The sequence below is a fragment of the Danio rerio genome, chromosome 6 (assembly GCF_052040795.2).
Source record: "Danio rerio strain M-AB ecotype USA chromosome 6, GRCz13ab, whole genome shotgun sequence".
NCBI classification, from domain to species: Eukaryota; Metazoa; Chordata; class Actinopteri; order Cypriniformes; family Danionidae; genus Danio; species Danio rerio.
In genome coordinates this window covers 35,319,372-35,341,627 of record NC_141026.1, presented here as the reverse complement: position 1 = coordinate 35,341,627, position 22,256 = coordinate 35,319,372, and the positions used below count along the sequence as shown (strand labels likewise).

The window sequence follows — 22,256 nt, the reverse complement described above, 5'->3', positions numbered from 1 at the left end:
CATGGTTATCACCATTATTACGCATTTATTCAATTTAAAACGCTACTAGTTTAGAAAATAACAAAAAAAAACTGCTTGTATTTCAAAGTGTTTATTGCTGCTTAGTAACCAAATACAGCACAAAATATTAATAAAATACAAACAATAGTCTATTACTCTATTTAGACTTAAAAATAAATGATAAGATTTTTGATTTCAACATGAGTTATCATTTTACAATGAAAATAAATGACAGAACAAAATAAATAAAAATAATAATAAATAACAAATCGTTTTTGTCTAACGTCAATTTAAGCTACATATTAGCTAAGAATTTAAATAACCTGTTGTTATTTTCTGCGTTCATACATACATAATCATTTTAGTAATTTGTAATTTGTAATAATTGTAATAAACATATATTTTGCTAACATTGCACAAAAAGCCACGCACAACTCTCACCACTAGATAATTTCTACTGTGATAATTTCTCACCTGCAGGGGGCTAGTGCGACGGTCCGCTTGTGAGCCATGCGCACACCGCTCCCAATATGCAATAAGCAAAAATGCAGCTTTGAGAAACCTTTAATGACTAAAAGCAGGGTGAAATCGGCTAATCATTGCATCCCTGTTAATGAGTGCATTGTACAAAAGGCCTTTTCTATAAACATATCCAAATGTTTTCAGCTGCTCGCACCACTTGCTTAATGTCAGGTGACTCACTCTCTGCGCAGCCTTTACCTGCAGCTTTTGCTGTATTGAACAGACGCACACCACTTCGTAAATACAGTGACTGTTTTTCGACTAAACTAAATTTATTTCTGATGTCTTGGTCACACTATTTGGAGGGCCAGAACAAATTGCCTCGGGGGCCTGGTTCGGCCCGCGGGCCACCAATTGAATAGCCCTGCCCTAGACCAAAAACCTGCCACAACCCCATAAAACAAAGGTCCAATCCCAATTCTACCCCTTAGCCCTTCCCTTTACCCCTACCTCTCACTTTACTAATTAAATATTTCATTTTAGTATATTTACAGTAGGACATTTACTAAATGTCTTCATGGAACATGCACTTAACTTAATATTCTAGTAATTTTGAACACATTTCATACTGTCAATTTAGTTGTATTTTTGTCTTAAACAATTCAGTGTTATCTCCAGCCAACACTGTAGTGGTAAATCCATTGATCTATTGTATTGTAAATCCATTGATTTTGAACAATCTTGTTGACTGAATTATTCAATAACTCATGAAAGATGATTTCACAATAGTTTTGAGGTAAAATCTAATTTTTGTTGTTTGCATGTGCACAAAGCTCCAATGCCTTTATTAGCATTTGTAAAAATATAGTTCTACTATTTGTGCACTCTTTTGTCCACAAATCAGTGCCTAATTCTTGATATTTAGCTCCAAACAGTTAATTGTATGACATGAAAATAAAAAATTACTCTGAACTATTTTAACAACACAATGATTGTATTGTAAGTATTGTTATGATAATGTCTGTCTTTCTTCATAAACAGAGATTTTCAAGTTTGTCCTTTTTGGGCACCCCATCTACTGTTTAGACTGAAAAAATGTATGCAAGCTGATGTTTACCTCTCACCAGCCGGCAGTCATCGGACCCTGCCTCATTAAACTGTGTTTGTGTGTTTATTAGATGGCATTCCACAGGCCACTCTCCCTCCTCTTTCATTCATCCTCCCCTTATTTCTGCCCATCCAGTGGAATCTTTCTAATCATCATGTCGCCTGTTCTCCTTTCAACAATCTTTTCAGTGGAGTTAATGTGCTGTGTATGAGAGGCCGCTGCTCCCTTGATTATCATGGTCAATGACATTACAGCATTATGAGTAGTTTCAAGGGCATGGAGAAATGAAAAAAGAGATAAAGAAAGAGCTAAGAGGCAAATAATTATGGAATGAAGAAAATGTGCTTTCTAGAAGAGAGAAAATTAATTGTTTGAACGGGTTAATTCCCTTGGGAGCCACTACAGTGAATTCCTTATTAAATGTAATTAAATATATTCTGAGGCTGTGAGATTGTTGCTTTCTTCGCAAGGTTACTCTACATTATTTGGGGTATAATTGCAGCCTTTTCTATATTAAGAATCAACTTGTGGAACTTAGAAAATAGATAGTAAACATCAGACATTCAATTACTATGGGTCTCAGAGGAATTTTAAACATACAAAACAAAACAAAACCAATTAACAAAAAAATTATAATTAAAAAATAGTTTTTTTATACATTGCACCACCATACAGTACATAAAAACCCACACAGTTTTTTTTCCCACTGACATATAAACAAATAAAAACAATGCATGGAAATTTGTATTAGAGATGTCAAGAAATGAGATGATGTAATATTTTAAGCTTTTATTTAAAAAGGCGGTAACACTTTATTTTGATGATCTATTTGAGTATTAGTAGACTGTCTGCTTAATATGTTGATACTGCTCCTTCAAAAGACATTTAACTGACTATAAGAAACTTTGAAAGTATACAGTATGTCAACTTACACTAACACTAACCTCAACCTAACAGTTTACTTATAATCTAATCAGAATTAGTTGGCATGTTGATGCCATGTAAGCTAAAATCAACAAATGGACCATCAAAATAAAGTGTGACCAAAAAGGCTGTCAATTTAACATGTTAATTAGATTAATTAGTTCTATAAAACAGGATTACAAGCAATGAGTTTAGGATTGAGTTTTTATCCTAAATAACCAACACAGGCTCATTTTGAAAACATATTCCTTATACATTTCTAGAGAGCACAAATTATGTAGCCAGAAGTAGTTATGGCCGCATTTCATCTTTAAAATGAACACTAAGTGATGGTATGACACTGCCGCCGGTTCTGTTTCTTTTCATGCTACCAGCTGACTGCTCACCTCCGTGTGGACAGCATTTCCCCTGTTACCAGTTTGATCAGTAACTTGCTGCGTACGTCGGTGGACTTGAGATTCAGAGAAGAGTTGATCAGGACGACAAGGTTCAAGTCCGACGAAAAACAGTTCCACAGACAGCAGGTAAAACTAAAACAAATGGCAAAAAATAAAATAAACAAGTAAATAACAGGGTGAGAATGTGGTAAGATTTGAAAAAGTGGTAAAAATCTGGTGACCGTGAGAACTTTTCCATTTCTGGATTGCTTTTGTAAACACTGTCAGTTGGGTTTAGGGAAGTGGTGGGTAGGAGGGTCGGTCAGTCTGTCAGTCAGTCAGTCAGTTGACAGCGGCCTTTGATGGATTTACCTAAGAACAACAGGCGAAAATATAACTTGTGAAAAAAATTTGAGATCTGAAAAAGCGCACAGAGCCGTGCAAAACATACCTTCTGGGACATATTTTGTGCTCTCCAGAAATGTATTCAGGGGTATGTATTAATAACGGGACTACATCACCAATCAGCACACAGTGGGCATTCAATGAAACAATCTGCACTTTGAACAAATCAAATGAATTAATGATTCAGTTGTCTATTTAAAACCATTTAATTAATTCCAAAATGAACCAATCAACCATTTAAACAAATCAAATAATTAAACACATTAGACATTACCTGCCACTAAATTGTAGTTTAATTTCATATTTAAAATGTGATTTCATTAAAATCAGTAAAACAGGGAGGTTTACCCAAAACTGATTATTCGGTTTTCATTTTAATAACCTTCCCAATTTAAACCTGTATAAACTTCTCTCCTTGGCAGAACATTGATAATATAGTGAAGCAAGTTGGCATCCAAATCAATAATTTGCTTGTGTTTAATGGTATGTTACTGTGTAAATATCACAAGTGAGTTTAAAGCATTCACAAACAAGAAAGATACTGTTTGTAGTTTTAACAAATAGATTTAGTGAAACTGTTTTCATATCACTCTATACATCAAAGAAAATCAATAGTAATTCTGCAGCATTACCACCAAAGATGTTACTGTTAGCGTCCTCGTGACCTCCAGCTGTCAGTGTGAAGGAGGACTTTACAGGAGTAGTAAAATTATACACAAACAGTGAGATTGATTTAAGCTTTCTGAAGAGCAATAAAGACATCACGTCTAGTGTAAACCCACAAAGATGTTTTTTCCTTGGTAACCATAAGCCTCCTCTCACAATGGATAAAATATTTAGACAGTGTTTCATAAACACCAGAGCTGGACTGAGTGATGACAGCTTAGTAATAGTGAGCAGATTTCATGGATACCAAATCATGTTTAAGAAGGAACATCTCATTCTACTTAACATATGAACTAGTTTAAGGACATTTCAGTTGTTTTACAAAACTAAACTAAACTTCAAACTGATTTTCCTTTGATTTCTTATTTTAAGGTGAAGGAGAAAATCAAATATCATAACATAACATAACATAGCATGGCATAGCATAGCATAGGATGACATGACATGACATAACATAGCTTTCCTTTGTGGGGTGATGGCAAAAACATGAATTAATTCATTTTCCTTCAGCTTAGTCCCTTCCATTCATCAGGGTTCACAACAGCAGAATGAACCGCCAACTTATCCAAACTAAACTAAAAAAACAAAAAACAAAAAACACACAACAAAACAAAACTAAATTAAAAACTAAACTAAAAACTAAACAAAACAAAACTAAACTAAACTAAACTAAACTAAACTAAACTAAACTAAAAACAAAACAAAAAACAAAGCAAAATTAAACTAAACTAAAAACTAAACTAAAAGTAAAAATAAAAACCTCAACTAAACTAAAAACAAAACTAAACTAAACTAAATAATAATAATAAAAAAACTAAACTAAACTAAATTAAACTAAACTAAAAAAAAAAAACACAATTTAAAACTAAACTAAAAACAACTAAACTAAACTAAATTAAAAACACAACTAAAAACTAAACTAAACTGAAAACAATACTCAACTAAACTAAACTAAAAACAAAACTAAAAACAAAACAAAATAAACTAGCAAAAACACCAACATTTTTTTTCTACGCTATTACAGTTTTTCTTGATTGCTTTGACCCACATAAAGAAACTAGGGTCCACTTGGCTTTCATCATCATTATTCCAGCAGAGCAGAACACGTTTTTTTGCAAATGTGTGAATCTTTTTACTGTTTTTTGCTTTACATGTATTTTCTATATTGTTTATAGTATTTCAGTTTTCAACCACAGTTTAATTTTCTTGTCGGCTTAGTCCCTTTATTAATCAGGGGTCGCCACAGCGGAATGAACCGCCAACTTATCTAGCAGGTTTTTACGCAGTGGATGCCCTTCCAGCCGCAACCCATCTCTGGGAAATCAACCACAATTTGGAAAAATAATTGTCATGAATTCAATAAAAATCAAATCAAATTATTTCTTATTCTCAATCCAATTCTTTGCAGAAAGGCACATTTGACAGCCTACTGTATATACTGTAGAAAGACAACAAATAGCACTGGCAATAGGCTACAATGACAAGAAATCATGCACTGATTTACACCGAGTTCTGTATTTTGTTGTCTATTGTTTAATGATTTATTGAAAAAGCTCAAATATCTGTGTGCAAGTTGTGTTGTTTGAAGGCAAAATTAGCTTTTTAGAGCATATTCTAAAGGGCAACACGGTAGCTCAGTGGTTAGCACTGTCGCCTCACAGCAAGAAGGATGCTTGTTTGAGTCCCAGCTGGGTCAGTTGGCATTTTGTGGTGTTCCAGTTTTCCCCACAATCCAAAGACATGTGCTACAGGTGAATTGAATATGCATGTTTCCCAGTACTGGGTTGCAGCTGGAAGGGCATCTGCTGTGTAAAACATATGCTGGATAAGTTGGCAGTTCATGGTAACCTCTGATAAATAAATGAACTAAGCCGATGGCAAATAAATGAATGAATGAATGAATATTTTTAATGTTTGGGACACAAAGTCTTTTGCAATTTTGACCGTTTACTTCATTCCTGAATGAATCAGCTATTTGAACAAATCAAATAAACTGATTCAATTAAACTCATTAGACATTAACTGCCCCAAATTGTAGCTTTAATTTTATATTTAGAATATTATTTTATTAAAATCAAAACTGAATATTTTACAAACAAAGTGTTTAATTTTGACCATGAGTGCCAATGCTTTGGTCTGTGTGTAACGGTTTTGAAAACGTGGCGTTTCAGTTGACAGCTGCATCAAAGCAATCAAGAAAAACCGTATTACCCCTCAATAAAAAAGACTGATATTTGTTGAGCAAGGCCAGGGAAGGGAGAGGAAGTGTGAGTGCAAAGTTCTCATTGGTAATCTGGGAAGACGAATGGTCCCTTTCCTGCTGCCCTGCATCTATTAAGCTGCCTGGAACTCTGCTGGGCTTTAGACAGGCCAGAGTGAATTATGAGCCATGACCAACACAATTCACAATGAGACGGAGCAATAACTTCACTTCACCGTCACAATGTGTGTGCGTCAGTTGACCATGCCTTTCTACCCTTTCATTTTCTTTGCCTTTTTTGTTCCAACTTGTCTTACGTCACTTCATATACTTCAGTCCCATTCTCTTCTCACTTCTGTTGTGCTACCTATGATCCTCCATTTCTTCTTTCAATTCTGTGGTCGGTTTAAGTGTGAGCTGCATCTTAACGTTGAAACTGCCACATGGAATTTATATGAGAATACACCTATATCTATGTTTAGCTTATTCAAAAAAAACCTTTGTACTTTCTTTTACAGTACAGTACATGCATTGTATGTAATTTACTCAACAGCTAAGCTTTGTGACAGAACACTAGACCTAAACAGTTTTTCTTTTCTTTTATTTTGGTCACACTTTTCTATTGATTTCAATTCAATGGATGAGCAGAGAGATCACTCTCTTGTGAAACATTTGAGATGCTTTATATAACTGAATCACACCACATCCCTGGATCACTCGCTCTGTGTCTTCTACTACACTAGCATCAGTGGGCTGCTCTTTGCAAGCCTGCCTTTGTCTGGTCCTCAAGGAAGTTTCACCGCATTTGTGGAGTGGGTGTTGAAGAATGATGGATCACACTTCTCCATCTGCCTTGTCAAGGAAAACCTCTCCAATCCAATCCCACTCTCAAAACAGAGTCCAGCCAGCCAACAACTTACTGTACAACAAGGAACAATCAACAAATCTCAATGCAGATAGACAGCCTAAGTCTGACCAAGCTTGCCTTCACCCAGAGCCAGAGCCTCAACTGATTTCTGACCAAGTGTGTGAACCGGCACCACTGTACAGTGCCATGCTGTGGAATTCAATGACATAGATGATGGGCAATCCCAAGTCTCCTTCACCTCATTAATCGACTGACTTAGAATGTACACACTCAGAAATAATAGTACAAAATCTGTCACTGTGGTGGTATATAAAATGTAAACATTTGTATCATAAAGTAGACATCAGCACCTTTAGGATATACTTTTGTACCTTTACGCCTAGTTCACACTACAGGATTTTAAGCCCAATTTGAAAGTTAACAAGCTCACCGACAGATCGGGCTGTGATCGGGAAGAAATCTCAGGGTACATGGCGCTAGGCCGTCTTTATGTGTGAACTACTGAACAACGCATCAAAGAGGCTCGTTGAAGCGTCACCGACACCTTGCAGAAGGAAATCCAATATGTAGCATGCTGAATATTGCAGAGCAGTTGGCCGACTTGACCCCACGTGCGGTCAGATGTAGTGACGAGCTGCAGCCAATGAGAGAGCATATCAGCTGAACGCCTGTGTGCTTAGGTGCTCAACAGAATTGTTTGTGATTGGGAAGAATGGCCATCGATGCACTTACTTCATTCTGAGTTAACACAGACACAAGAGCAGGCTATATTAACAGTGGAGCTAGAATTCTGTAACTATTAGAATTATCAAACTGGTCATTCTGACCGTTCTCATATAAAACATTGTCGAGCCATATTTACATTCAAATCTTCTATTGAGATATTAAAATTAAGCTCTGAATGTCTGGCATCATATTTCATGACCCCATTACCCTAAAAATATTATCTTTTTTTGTAATACAGCCTATAAATATGTAGTTAAGAGACCAGAACATGCAAAGGTCTGGGCCTCGCTTTCATTTTCACTTTCAAACAGGAGCTATTTCCCGGCACAGAATATGCAGTTTTGAAAGATATATCTGAAGTAAATTTATGTTTTTGCTATAAAAAATTTGTTTATGTTAGCAGGAAGTTGCTAGGCAAAAAAATGCACAAATATTTAATAAGTCACAGTGAAAAGTAGCAGACATGCATGCAGTCATTTTAACAAATTTGATGATCAAAGGTAGAAATGCTCAGTTCTTTACTATTTTGTAATTAAAAAAAATAACAATGTTAGAAAGAAATACAGATATTTAGGAAACGTCATGGTGTAGATATGTTAGTTTTATTTAGAAGAGTTATTAAATTACAAAAATTAAAAACTTTTAAATAAAAAAAATATCTATCCACTCGAGCCTTGCAGATGAGCGATTAATCCACTGATGCATCAGCTGATTGACGATGTTTTTAAAAGCGTCCTTGAAAGCTTGAGACACTGTTAGTGATGTAACCAGCAAACAAGCAGCCAATAGTGTTCGGTTTTTTTGACGACTCCTCCCTCAACATTTTATTAGCTGTGGTTTGGTAGCTGGACTGAGCTGTTGGGGAACTAGTTGTTGTCAGATCTTGTAGTGTGTGACCCCCCTCTTGTGGATCAATTTACGTAGTGTCGCGTAGTATGAACACCACAGCGCAGCACAGCTATCTGCCGATGTTTAAAATGTAGTGTGAACTAGGCCGTTTACACAGAATTAGTTTTTTTTTCTCTCCAATTTGCAGCTTTTGTATTGTTTCTTAATGTAAATACGTACTTGATGACCATTACGATTGTGTCTTGCACATTTTGAAGCACTGTGCACATAAGTGTTTTTTAAAGACGGCATGTGAAGTTAAAAGATCGTCAACTTTTACACACAGTGCAGTTCCACAGCAGTGTACTAATCAGAAATGCTTGGAGGCAGGGCAAGCATTGTAAGCTTCTGTTTAAAGGCACTCATTGGCTGTGTCGTACTTTATGCTGGGATTGTATTTTTATTTTATTTTTTATTTGTTTGCATTCTGAACCATTATGTCTCGCATTTTTAAAAGCAAAGACGTTTGATGTGAATGAGCCTTATAATGCAGCACTCATGAGCCCTGTACAGTATGCAGATCTTCAACAGACATAAGATGTCAACATACTGTAATGGTCAAACAATTCCTTCAATCACATGTTTACATTGAACAACAATAGAAAAGTAGCACATTGGAAAGGAAAATCACGTTCTGTGTGAACCGCCCCTATTGGTGTATTCACACCTACCTTCTTAGGTTTGATTGTAAAGAACTCAATTTCTTAACCTTACTAAAAGGAACCATAACAGTTTGTTTGTAACCAAGACCATCTTTTCAGCTGGAATTTTGTCCGTTTGTTTGGTGCATTCTTGGTCAAAAAATCGGCATTAAGTTTGCATGTACACTGAAGTGTTTTTGAGCTGCAAAAATGGCAATTAAGCATTTTTGAAATTTATTTCTGTTTTTGTCAATGGACGCTCCACATTTTGCTGCCTATTTGTCCAGCTTTTGGAGTAAACCTGCTGATATTAGCTCTACTGCACGGCTGTACTGTGCATTATGGGATAAGGCAAAGTTTGTTGAAAGTGCTTTACTAAAATTACCCCATGGCAGCTCACAGACAAACACCTAAAGTGTCCATGTGCCTTTGTTCCTCCATCCCTAGACTGTAGCCTAAGCCACCATCCTGGCTGCTCTACGGGTCATCGTCTAGCTTCTGTTTATTAAACATTTAGACATTATAACTTTTAATTCTGAATTAGTTTTCTGTCTTTATCTTAACATCTCGTTTTTCTTTAAATCTAAAGAAATATACAGTATCAGATTCATATTATATGTATTTATATTTTCATATTTAATTAGTTAATTTATTATCTTCATGTCTGTGTGTTAACTTTCTCTTTATTTTCTAGCATAAGAGTAATGTCTGATACGCATGTCTCTAATCCCTCCTGACTGTGTAACTGTGGTCCTTGTCGTGGCCTCGCTCTTGTAACACAGGACTTAACACATCTCACTGCTGCATTGTCTCCAGAGAATTGATAAATGGGCCATTTTCACTTGCCACTGTTGCTCGGGGCAACACATTGTTAATATCAACAATTTCCTAATGACATGAGGTCATGGCCGTGTCCACAGGAACATGCAGCACGCCAGACTGATGACCCGTCATGTCCTCACATGCTTTATTTTTGTCTTTGCCTTCACACTTATCCGTTTCTCAATTACCACGTTTCTGCTCATTGGTTGCTATTAAAATAATATCACTCACCCACACTCTTTTCTTAATAGAAAAATTTTAATGCAGTGGCTGTTTAGACTAGTGTAATTAAAATACTGATCATTATAAGGCTTTAGTTTTTTCCACAAATGGCTTTCACATTAAACAGATTAAAACAGTCATTATTAACAAGACGGGTTAATTTTTTATATAACAGAGGGCTACAGTACTTCCATTAGTCTCGCTGACACAATTGTGCTTTAACCTTTCTAAACGCTTCACACAATTACAGGGAAATCATTGTCTGAGACTTAAAAGCAAATGTACTAATTACAGTACTTCATTACAATACAGGTGAATGAAAATCCCTGCATTTTTATTGTTAAAACAAGATACTGCTGGTGAATAGGTAACAAAAATGAACAACGGATGAATATTTAACACCGTACTTATCTAATTGGTTGATTACATAAAAAATGGCAGTTTTGTATTAGATGTTTTCGAAGTATAATTTATTTGTTATGTTCAAAAATGTAAATGGGAATTATTTAATGAAATATGTATGATGGCAGAGAGAGCTTAATGTGCTGCAATTTAAGAAAACAAAAAAAGACAGCAAATTTAGAAAAGATCTTCATCTGTTTGACAGCAGTGCTGTAAATCCTTACAAAGCAACCACATTTTTTTTTTTTTGAAAATTGCACTGCATTTTCTCACTGCATAAACAGAACGCACTGTATTTTTTTCACAAAGCAAATAATTTATGAAAACGTGTTGCATTTTCTCACAACACTTTCAAATAGCGCGGAACACAATGAAAATTTTCAAGGGGTCCCTAAAATGTGACAATGTGACCGGCTATGGAGTGGAGGAACTATGACATCAATTTGTAAGCCAAAACCCAGAAGCAAATTGGCATTTTAGCAGTTCCGGTTCCCTCTTCCCAAAGTCAAAATGTTTTTTTTTTTTATGGGATTTCAGTTATATCGCTTAAATAAGGTTCGTGGCTAACACAAACTCCAGATACATTCACGCAGCTCGCTTATCTTGGGAATTTGGATTTGCCTGTTATTTAGGTTTTTCATGAATAGTATTTTATAGTTTGTAGTATTTTTCTAATTGGAAATTCATATTGTGTGGAATTAATTCCTTCACTTGTAAAGACTGTCGAGACAGATTCATTTGTTGATCATTTATTTTAATTAAACGATATTATGAAGATACTGCAGAGCAGCCTGTCTCTGTCCTGCTCTCAGTAATGTAAATGTCTGAATAAATCTATAAAATTACTTACATATTAACTCTCATTTTAATGTGATTAAGTGATTTTTCGCCCTTTTTTCATTCTTCTGAACACATGTCATTTAACTCTGTCATAATACACTCCTCCTTAAAATTTATAGCATATGTGACTGTTTGGGCTCATTTTTGTCATCTGTTACTAAGGTAAGCAGGCTGTGTGCACGCAAGAGATACACTTATTTAAAGTCCTATGATAATACTGTTGGCACATTTATACATACAGTTTTAAAACTTTTACAACAACCTTGCGTTTGCATTTAAAATCTAAAAGTGCTCAAAGTTTTATTTTCGTGTGAGAATTATCCGGCTGGACAAAACGTGTAAGTGTAATAAACAGTGTTTGAACACTATTTGCAATCTCCAAAAAGCCTATGGGAAAATCCTATAGGATTTTTATTGAGGGAACCAGTTTTATGCAAGCAGCCGATCAGCCTACAGGGTGACATCATAGTTCCTCCACTCTGTTTAGGTTATGGTTATTTAGGCAATCATAATGTTAAACAAACAAAAACTCACATTTCAAAGATCACCTACAACTCCACTGAGCAATAGTCATGGCACACCGGTGTCCATTACGTTTTTGGGTCCCCTTAAAACATCTCTGTTGTGTTTTGTTGCTTTTGCAAGTGTTGTGAAAAAATGCAGCACGTTTTTGTTATTTGTTTGCGCTATAAAAAAATGCAGTACGTTTTTTATCAATTTTTTTTTGCATTGTGTGAAAATGCAGCATACTTTTTTAATGTGTATGCTTGCTGTCAAACAGATGAAAATCTTTTCTTATTTTGCTTGCGTATTTTGTAATTGCAGTATGTTAAATACCATAAATGTGTGCTAATTTTCAGAAAATCTTCTGACGTAACTTGATAAAATCCAACAAGCCAAAAATAAAAAAAGTATTTTGGATTTTTTCTTGATATTAGTCTAAAAACCTGCCCTCCTTAATGAAAAATGTGCTAATTATCACACACTTCTAACACAAAAATAAATGCAAACTATCAGGTATAAAGAAAAGTTTATTTAGTAACTAATTTCGAGAGGATCCCGTGCTCATGATTGCTTGCAGCAATCAATTTATGATTCACTAATTAGACAATTCCTAAGCCACTATAAATACCCTAAGTTCCACAACAGCCATATTTGTTTTGAAGAATCCCCCTTCCACCCTTACTCCTCCTCCTTTCCTAGATGGGTGGCACGGTGGCACAGTGGTTAGCACTGTTGCTTCACAGCAAGAACGTCTCTGGTTCTAGTCTTTACCAAGCCAGCCGACGTTTCTTTGCGGAGTTTACACGTTCTCCCCATGCTAACGTGGGTTTCCCCCAGGTTCCCCAGTGTCCTCCCACCATCCAAAAACATGCAACATAAGTTAATTGACTAATCCAAATCGGCATCATAGAAATGCTACTAGTAAGTAGTTATCTCTTAAGAGCAATCACTATCTGTTGATTAGCTACTACAGCAGGGGAATTCTCAAGATCTACCTGAGCTCAAACTCCCCTCTTGCCTTACAAACGGGAGGGAAATAATTGTTTAATTTTTTTGAAACTTTAGAGTTAAAGGTTTTAATAGATTTTATATTCTCTTTTTATCACTGCATAATTCTGAAGATACTCAGAAAAGTAACATAAAAAGCACATATTCATGATTGTTGTGCACAATAAAAAAATTCTATATTATGGCCTATAATGTATGAACATAATCCTCTGTAAAAACCTTCAGAATAAAGATATGAAAATAATGATGTGGCACTTAACAGTAAGTACTGCTTGGAGTTTTCAGAAAATGGCCTTGCAAATAAAATCTACAAACATAACTTGACAAAACAAACAACAAAAATAATTTTTAAAAGTATTTTTGATGTTTTCTTTAAATTAAACTAAAAACTTCAGTTTATGTTCCAATTGTACTGTATTTAAGCCAGAGAATAACTATCTTTACAAGTCTATTAAAATTCATCCTGACCTTTTCAGTAGAATATCTTTATTTTCCTCTTCTTTTATAACACTCTTTCAGTCAGTGTTGTCAGCCAGGGATCCATTGATCTCAATGAAGTCTGCAAAGAAGCTTAATGGCCATAGTAATCACATTAATTCTCTTATTCATATGGATAGTGATGGCCAATTAGAAAAACAAGCATGCTCAGTTCAATCCTCCTGATGTTTTTCTTGTCTATTATAACTATTAGATTCATTCTAGTGCAATACATTTTCCACAACTCTTTCCACTGATCAAGAATAAGTATAAGCAAGCGAAAGAGCTGAGATGATAAAAAAAAATCTGTGCGAGTCTGTGTCATCCCAACGAGGAGCTTTAATTAGATTTGACAGCAATTATCCAAATGCCAGCACCTCCTCTGCCAGTCTGTGGCCCTTTACACCCCCCGTCCCTGGTGTGGGGCCCAAGTAATGGGGGCACTACTGTGAGGCTAAGGTCAATTATTGGCTAATTAGTAGGTGGACTGTGTCACGCAGGAACGCAAATGTTCACAAAACGCTCTCTAGGGTCAATGTAATCCCTGCACTGTCAAAATTTGAATGCAGAAAAAAAGTGTGGGAAAATTCTATTTTAGGTTACAGTATCAAGTGTTAGAAAGACAAAACTGTTATTTTCTGTTGTGTTTTACATGTAATCAAAAGCATGTTTGACTATTGTGCTTGAATCTTGGACATCTCTACACAGCTGCTTGTGTCTCTGGTTTTTATTGTTATTGTTCCAAAAAAAACATTCGCAACCTGCATCACAAGCTTGTACATTTCAAACTACACCTCTGTACACCCTGTAGTTAGAATCATAGTGTTCTTCAGTTTTTCGTTCTTCAAGTGGAAGATTACCAACAATTCGGTCCATGACTGTACATGTTTTGTTTAATTTTTGTTTATTTATTTTTTTGTCTTCCATCGATTCCTATGGTTTCCAATGTGTTGAGTGATATTAGTTCTGCTGGGTGCAAAGGAGTGTCTTTATTCTGATTTTCTGAGTTTTTTTTTTCTTGTCATGTGAAAAGCTTATGAAAGAAAGTACAAAATACATTTAGTTTTCACCAGTTTAACATTCATGCTTAAAGGTTTAGTTCACCCAGAAACTAAAATTATATAGTTCAAAACTCCTGGAACCTTTGTTCATCCTCACTTTAGATTAGGTCACAAAACTGCATGAAGTGGAGTTAATAAAGCATTTATTAACATATATAGTAACCATTAATATATGCCTGAATAATAAGACATATAAATGTTGATTTTATTAGTTTATTAATAATTTACTAACTCATTCTGAATGATCCTAAAAACCCTCAACTACTCTTAAATACAAACAGTTTGTAAATAATTCGATACTTAATTTAGTAATGAAAAATAAATTATTAACTAAGTATGAAAATACAATCATTAAACGCATTATATAGGTGCTTATAAGTCAAGAATGAAGCATTTGTAGCTGCAGTTATAAACGGCTTACTAACACTTATTAATGTAGAGTTAATGCTTAACAGATAATGAGTTCACTATTTGCTAATGCTTAATAAATGATTTATAGTGTGTAGTTATTATAAAGTGTTACCCTTTTTTTTTTCTTTTCGACCTGGTTGTGGTAGTACTCAGACGACACGTCAAACAGACATGGCTGCTCCTGCCAAATTTCCAATAGTTTTTCCTCCATTTCTTGGGTCCAAATAAACTGAAAATGAGCGCTTTTAACTTCTCCCCCAACCTCCCACTGGCCTGCAGGTACCCATACTAGTGAATGCTGCTCTCTCATTGGCTGTAGGTGATCGCTGATGTTATTTTCAGTCAGAATACATTTCGCACAGCATGATTTGAATCGCCGACAGGTCCAGATATTTAGCACGCCAAATATCTCACAGGTGTCTACGACTCATCGGCGATTCTGTCATATCGCGTCTTTGATAGTTTTTGATAGTTTGATAGTTGTGATTGTCACTCACGTGAACGAGCACCGATTTGCCTGTGATTTCAGGCATTTGTTGGCGATTTCTCAAAACCTGTTGGCGAGTCAAAATCAGAGCTGAAATCATGCAGTCTGAACTCGGCATAAGTGAAAGATCCAGAAGGGCATCCTGCTGATTTGTTTCAGAATGGTACTTTTTGTCAGACGGCTCACTGGTCAGGTATACATCTGCGCTTAAATATCAAGGTGAAAGTTATCATAGCTTACATAGAATAAACTTAACTCCCAACTCAACTTTATGACTAGATTAACAGCGATATTTTTTTATCGCGCAATAAGAGTCTCGCGTTAGCGCAGCACGTTAAAGCCGATAACAATCCACCACTAGTAATTATTGACATAATTTTAATTATTGCACTGTAAAATGCTGGACTACCTCACGTTGTCCCAACACAAATTGATTAAGTTAACTTAATCGTTTTTACAAATTTAAGTAGATTGAGCATTAAACAATTGAGTTGTCCCAAAAAACGCAAAAGCATTGTGTTGATTCAATTCATTTTATATAAGTAAAGGTCATTTTTAAGTGTAATTGAGTTATTTCTTAACCACAATTTTTCCATGTAAATGTGCTACATGGCTGCAAAAATGCCTTTGGTGTACAGATTCTCTTGTCATCTTCGAGAAATACAACCCAGTCAACAGTCAATCACTACAGTGAAGACATACTCATCCTGCCCTCCTCTTGTTATGATAGTATATTTTATGATGCACACAAGTCTCTCTGCAGCCATGCCTGAGCTTGCCAAAACAACACTTGACAGTCAGCCAGCTGTCTGAAACCTTCATTTACATAGTATAGTATTCTTACACCAAGATTATATGTCACAACATTCTTCAACATTGAATTATGTAACAAGGATAACAGAACGGTGCAAGACAAACTGTCCTATTCACATTGCGACAAGGGCACCAATAGGGCAACTAATCCATATACAAACGAAAGAGGGTGTTCAAGGAACATCACCATGGCAACAACATGGAGAAAAAAAAGCTTGTGTGTTCACTATGCAGCATCTTCAGATGCTCAACATCTTTTGATTCATCTTAATGCTCTTACAAGCTGGCTGTAGCTTTGGAAATCCGCATATTTATAAAGGTTTATAATTTAACATTGAAATTGATTATCATTTCCCCTTGTATGCAAGGCAAATCTCATAGAGTTGATCCTCAGCACACAGGGAAATTACTTCCCAATGCTGTTAAGATGGAATGAATCTATTTCTCAGTATGTGAAACATCAGCAACATCTGTGAGTTCAGCAACAAATCTAATATATTACTGTTTTTGCCCCCTCAAATATGCTTTGACCTTTTTTTCTTCATAAGTTACACTCATGAATGAATTCTCAAAATCCTGGAGGGGAAATTGATTTCAAAGAACTGGATAATGACATCACAACAGAAGCAGACTGAAAAACAACTACAAAATGATGCATTTCTAATTAAACACTGCTTCTATACAATCTTCCAATAAACTTTCTAATAAACACATTGTTTTTATTGCCCGTGCAGGGCCCTAATACTGTACAAGAGAATAAAAAATAAGCACTAAATAGAGCAATAATTGGACATCTACTGTGGTTTCACTACAGGAAAAAAAATCTAATTTAGGAAATTAAAGTTGTCTTGGAAAACCTCAAGTGTATACCTATTATGACATATTTTCTGCGTGTTTTAGTGCACGTTAATGACAATCTATAAAAAAGGATCACGCCGAATGCTCTGTCTACTCCCATTGTGCATGTTTAATGTGCAGTTGCTGTGCATGTTGGAGAAAAAAGACCTCTGTTATTCAAAATAGCTCTGTACGCATTTCTCACGCTGACAGTATACAATTAGGACACAATTACAGTGATTATTCTGTGATAAAGGCTGCGATTTTGCCTGAGATTTCTACACACGGCACAATTCTTGCAATGCATCGTGAAGACAATTCACTATAACTATTAACATTTACAATGCTGCTTTAATCTTATTGCTATAGTGAAATTAAGAGATGTATCAATATTTTGGCTACTGAAATTTTTGTCGAAATGGTTTTAAAGGGCTGAAATCATTGACAGAAACAGTAATGTTTAATTAGCACTTCTACAGTTGTACAATGTGGCTCCAATGGCTGTTCAGTGTTTATTTCATTCACACAACGTGAATAACATGTCATTCATGCTTTTTACATTTTTATTTTTAGTTTAAATGATTATTATTAGCAATATTATTATTAGCAATCAGGAATTATAATAAATAAACAGTCATTACTCTGAATCAAACATAGTTTTCAGTTTCTTTACTAGTTATTATAGAACATGAAACACCCTAACGGAGTGAGAAGTAGTCTATTTAGTGAGCTGTCTGGTTGAATGCATTTACTGTCAACATTGCTAATTGTATATCGTTTTGTTTTTTGAGAGTGTTGTTGTATTTTGCACTGTCCGGAGCCTGCACCTAGGCTTTTCACTCATCATAGCACACGTGCTGCTGATAATGTGACAGTAAAAGGGATTTGATTTGAATTAGCAAAAAAGGTATGTTGACCTCGAAAACAATATATGCCATGAAGTTATATTTATTTCGAGCAAAACATAAAAAAATGTCCACATGTCTTTAGTTGGAAAATAACTTGAACATTCATTAATTCATTAATGTTTTTTTGGCTCAGTCCCTTCATTTATTAGGGGTCGCCACAGCAAAATGAACCACCAACTAATCCAGCAGATGTTTTACGCAGCGGATGCGCTTTCTAGACGCAACACATACACTATGGCCAATTCAGCTTATCTCTGTCTTTGGACTGTGGGGGAAACTGGAGCAACCGGAGGAAACCCACCCAAACACGGGGAGAACATGCAAACTCCACACAGAAATGCCAACGGACCCAGCTGGGGCTCAAACCAGCAACCATCTTGCTGTGAGGTGATCATTCTACCCACTGCACCACCGTGACACCCAAACTTGAACATATATATATTTTTTAAATGTACACAGTGCATTAAATATGTATTATTTTTAAACTAAACTGTTAGTAATTTCTTCATTTTTCAATGTATGTTTAAATAAATCTACCTTACTGTAAATCACAACATTAGTAATTGTTTATTGTTTGAATTGCACTGAAAATTTTAGAGAAACATTTTAAGGGGAACACTTTTATTATTGACATTGACGTAAAGTTGACAAAAAGGTTTTATGAGAAATGTATATTTTTTTAACTTTTTTAAATAATAATAATTATTATTATTAGTAGTATGATTAATAATAATAATAATAATAATAATAATAATAATAATAATAATAATAACAGAGTGACACAGTGTCTCAGTGGTTAGCACTTTTGCCTCTTAGCAAGAAGGGTGCTGGTTTAAGTCTCAGCGGGGTCAGTTGGCATTTCTGTATGGAATTTGCATGTTCTCTTCATGTTGGTGTGGGTTTTCCTCCGGGTGCTCCAGGTTCCCCCATAGTCCAAAGACATGTGCTATAGGTGAATTGAATAAACTAAATTGGTGTGTGAGGGTGTGCATATAAGAGTGTATGGGTGTTTTCCATAACTAGGTTGCAGCTGAAAGGGCATCCGCTGTGTAAAATATGCTGGATAAGTTGGTGGTTCATTACGGTGTGGCGACCCTTAATGGATAAGAGGATTAAGCTGTAAGAAAATTAATGAATGAATGAATAAAAAAAGAAAACAGTTTAAAAACTGCAAAGAACTTGCATAATAAAAAGGAAAAACCTTATTTTTTTTCTCTTCATGACTAAACATAATTGTAGGCTGTAAAACATTTTAAAATGTGTTTTAAAAATACTTTCAACACTGTACAAGTGTGACATGATAATTAAAAAATGTAAAGTTCCGTCTATGAGGTCAATTTGTATTGACCTTGGTTAAAGGGTCAACTAAAAACTGATGCAGCCTTTTTGCTGATGGGACTTACCCAGACACACAAACACCACACATGCATCGCTCCCACCAATCCAATAACCCCCCCCCCCCCCCCCCCCCCAACACTGTACAAGTGTGACATGATAATTAAAAAATGTAAAGTTCCGTCTATGAGGTCAATTTGTATTGACCTTGGTTAAAGGGTCAACTAAAAACTGATGCAGCCCCCCCCCCCCCACACACACACACACAAAACTTCATTAGTGAAGCCACTGTGACCTTTTCATGTGCAGTTTATGCATACTGTAAAAGTTTTTTTTTTTTTTTTTTTTTGCGAGGATGACAGAAATGTTTCCATCTGTATGTCTCCTTCTTTTCCTGCACTCTATCTCAACCCCTCATTCTGATTCAAATTCATCAGCCCCACAGAAAGCCTTACAAATACACTCTTCTTATATCATTTGTCCCTGGAATAAAAACAAATCATGGGGTGATGATCTTGGAGGGACGCCAGCACATATTTTGGATTTGGCAGATTGAACAATGCAGTTTTGACCCACCAGACCTCAGCCTGTCACAACAAATGCTGTTTAGAACAAGTGAGCTGCCATCGTTGTGTCTGATGAACTGCGATGCAGAAATCAAGTAGAAAACTGAACAAAGGAACAAGTGTCGCAGATGCCAATGTTACTTAAAAAAAGAAAACAACAATAAAAAAACACATTAAATGAGTAAGAAATGGTCTATTTAGTGAGTTGTCTGGTTGAATGCATTTTCTGTTTTTACAGGAAGATTCGAGATGAGGGTGAAAGGAATGACAAATGCGCGGTGTGGGGGGCGGGGTAGGGGGGGGGGTAAAAATAATCTATTAATGAGTAGCAAAAGCATTTTGTTTCTAATTTTCTGTACTGTACAATGTCTTGCAATGACCAACAAACATTGTACCTAAAGTAAAATACAGCAGTAAGAGAGAGGAATATAAGGTGGCATGTGTCAAAAAGTTTGATTGATGACCGCCACGCCCCTTTTAGGGCGGGGCTTCCGGTGTAAACCCCAGCCCCTTTCCGTTAATTAGATTCTTATCAGTTGAATTAAATTAATAATTCCGGTAATCAGATTCTTATCAGTTGAATTAAATTAATAATTCCGGTAATTAGATTCTTATCATATTAATTAAATTAATAATTCCGTTAATTAGATTCTTATCAATTGAATAAAATTAATAATTCCGTTATTATTACATTAAAATGAGATATTTTAATATTATGAAATAGATTTGTAATTAAATAAATAATATCAACCGTTATTAAATCTATATTATTTAATATTATACAGTATTATATTTTAATTATTGTAATAAATTCAATTATTATAATTATACAATATTATATTGTCATTATTGTTTTAAATTATATATTATGTTAATATATTATGTTAGAATTAATAAACTAAGGTATATGCACCGGTGTGTTGCCTTTGCTCTGTTATGGTCAGAACTGCGTGTCTGTGTATGTGTGTGTGTGTGCGTCTCTCCGGCTCGGGTGTGGGTGTGTCGAGAGGCTCTGGCTGTGCCTGTGCGTGTATGTGTGCGGGAAATTTGAACCGGTTGAAGTGTGCTTGAGAAAGATAAAAGACGTCTGATGACTTTTACAGCGTATGCGTGTATCTGATAAGCGAACATTATGACATCGGTTGTTAAATAAACGCAAACGTTCAGTCCGGCTCTTTCCGGTTGTTTAAGCGTGAGACTTTGTGTTTGTGCGTGCGTCTGTCTCTCTGATAGGACTGTGGGTGTGGGGAGTGGCTCTGGCTGTGTGTCTGTGTCTATCATGGTGTGTGAGTGATGATAAGGAAAACTTATCAATAGACAACACCACGTCAACTGTTTGTGAAAGATAGATTAATATCAGATATGGAACATATATCTGTATGTATGTGACTGTATGTGGTTGGTGTCTCCTACTAAATGCTATATGTTGTTAGGTAATTAGAAAGTGTGCTGATATTGCATATCTTTATGTTCACATGCATCCAAGTTAAACCAATAAATATTTTAAGACAGACAAAAGAGCATCAGTCATATCATTTTAATATATCAACGTTGGAACTATCAAATAAAAATATGTTTACAATAGTAATCCATTAAATAACAAATCTTAATCTGTATTGACGACAAATTGTCCTTGTAAAATAATTTAATCTAAAAATGTAATGTTTTAAACTGTTGGTTGAAAAACACAGATGTAAATTTAAGTCGTCTTTGTGATTAATGAAAAACTGAATGATTTTCTTTTGACTAACACATTTTCAATATATTTACAAGTATGTTCTGTAATTTATGGCACGCATTGTAGTATGAATAATCTAAAAAACTTAATGTTTTTCATCACTAGTGTAGATTTGAAAATAAACATAAAATATTTACTATAAGAACTTATCAGTCTTTAGACAGTGATATTTCTGTTTCAAAAAGTAAACAAAATGTATGTATTACTCGTAATTGTACAACTCACAATTCAAGCCATTTAACTTAGTTACGGAATTTTGGTATTTCATGATTTGGTATTTACTGATTTGAATGAATTAAAAATACTTGATATTATAAAGAAAAAATTGATTATTTCAAATATTAAACAAAAATATAAACAAACATTTATTTTCAGTTTTATCTAAAAAAAATTACAGCTCTGGCCCCCAGTTAACTTTAGTTAATTTTCTACAGAAAAAAAAAATTATTAGTTTAACTACTGGATCCTGCATTTATACAAAATATTTACGTAACAGTGACAAATCAAGTAAGTCCACAAATTTTTCAAAATTAGTCAAGTTTACAAGTAGTTCTTGAAAG

The 22,256-nt window shown here is 35.0% G+C and overlaps 1 protein-coding gene across 23 annotated transcripts in view; it reads right to left on the bottom strand.

Moving 5' to 3' along the window:
• The window catches only part of pomgnt1 (protein O-linked mannose N-acetylglucosaminyltransferase 1 (beta 1,2-)), a 140,908-nt gene that overhangs the window by 37,242 nt on the left and 81,410 nt on the right, over positions 1 to 22,256 (bottom strand). For 4 of the 23 annotated variants that reach the window (XM_087256016.1, XM_087256015.1, XM_087256027.1 and 1 more), the window contains one exon: positions 2,881 to 3,024. The exons of 15 other annotated variants lie outside the window; for them this stretch is intronic. The gene's annotated coding sequence lies outside the window, so the exon portion shown is untranslated. Of the gene's footprint in view, positions 1 to 2,880; positions 3,025 to 3,113; positions 3,244 to 22,256 lie in introns of all 23 variants that reach the window. 4 more of the 23 variants (XM_087256021.1, XM_087256022.1, XM_087256028.1 and 1 more) reach the window with 2 other exon arrangements.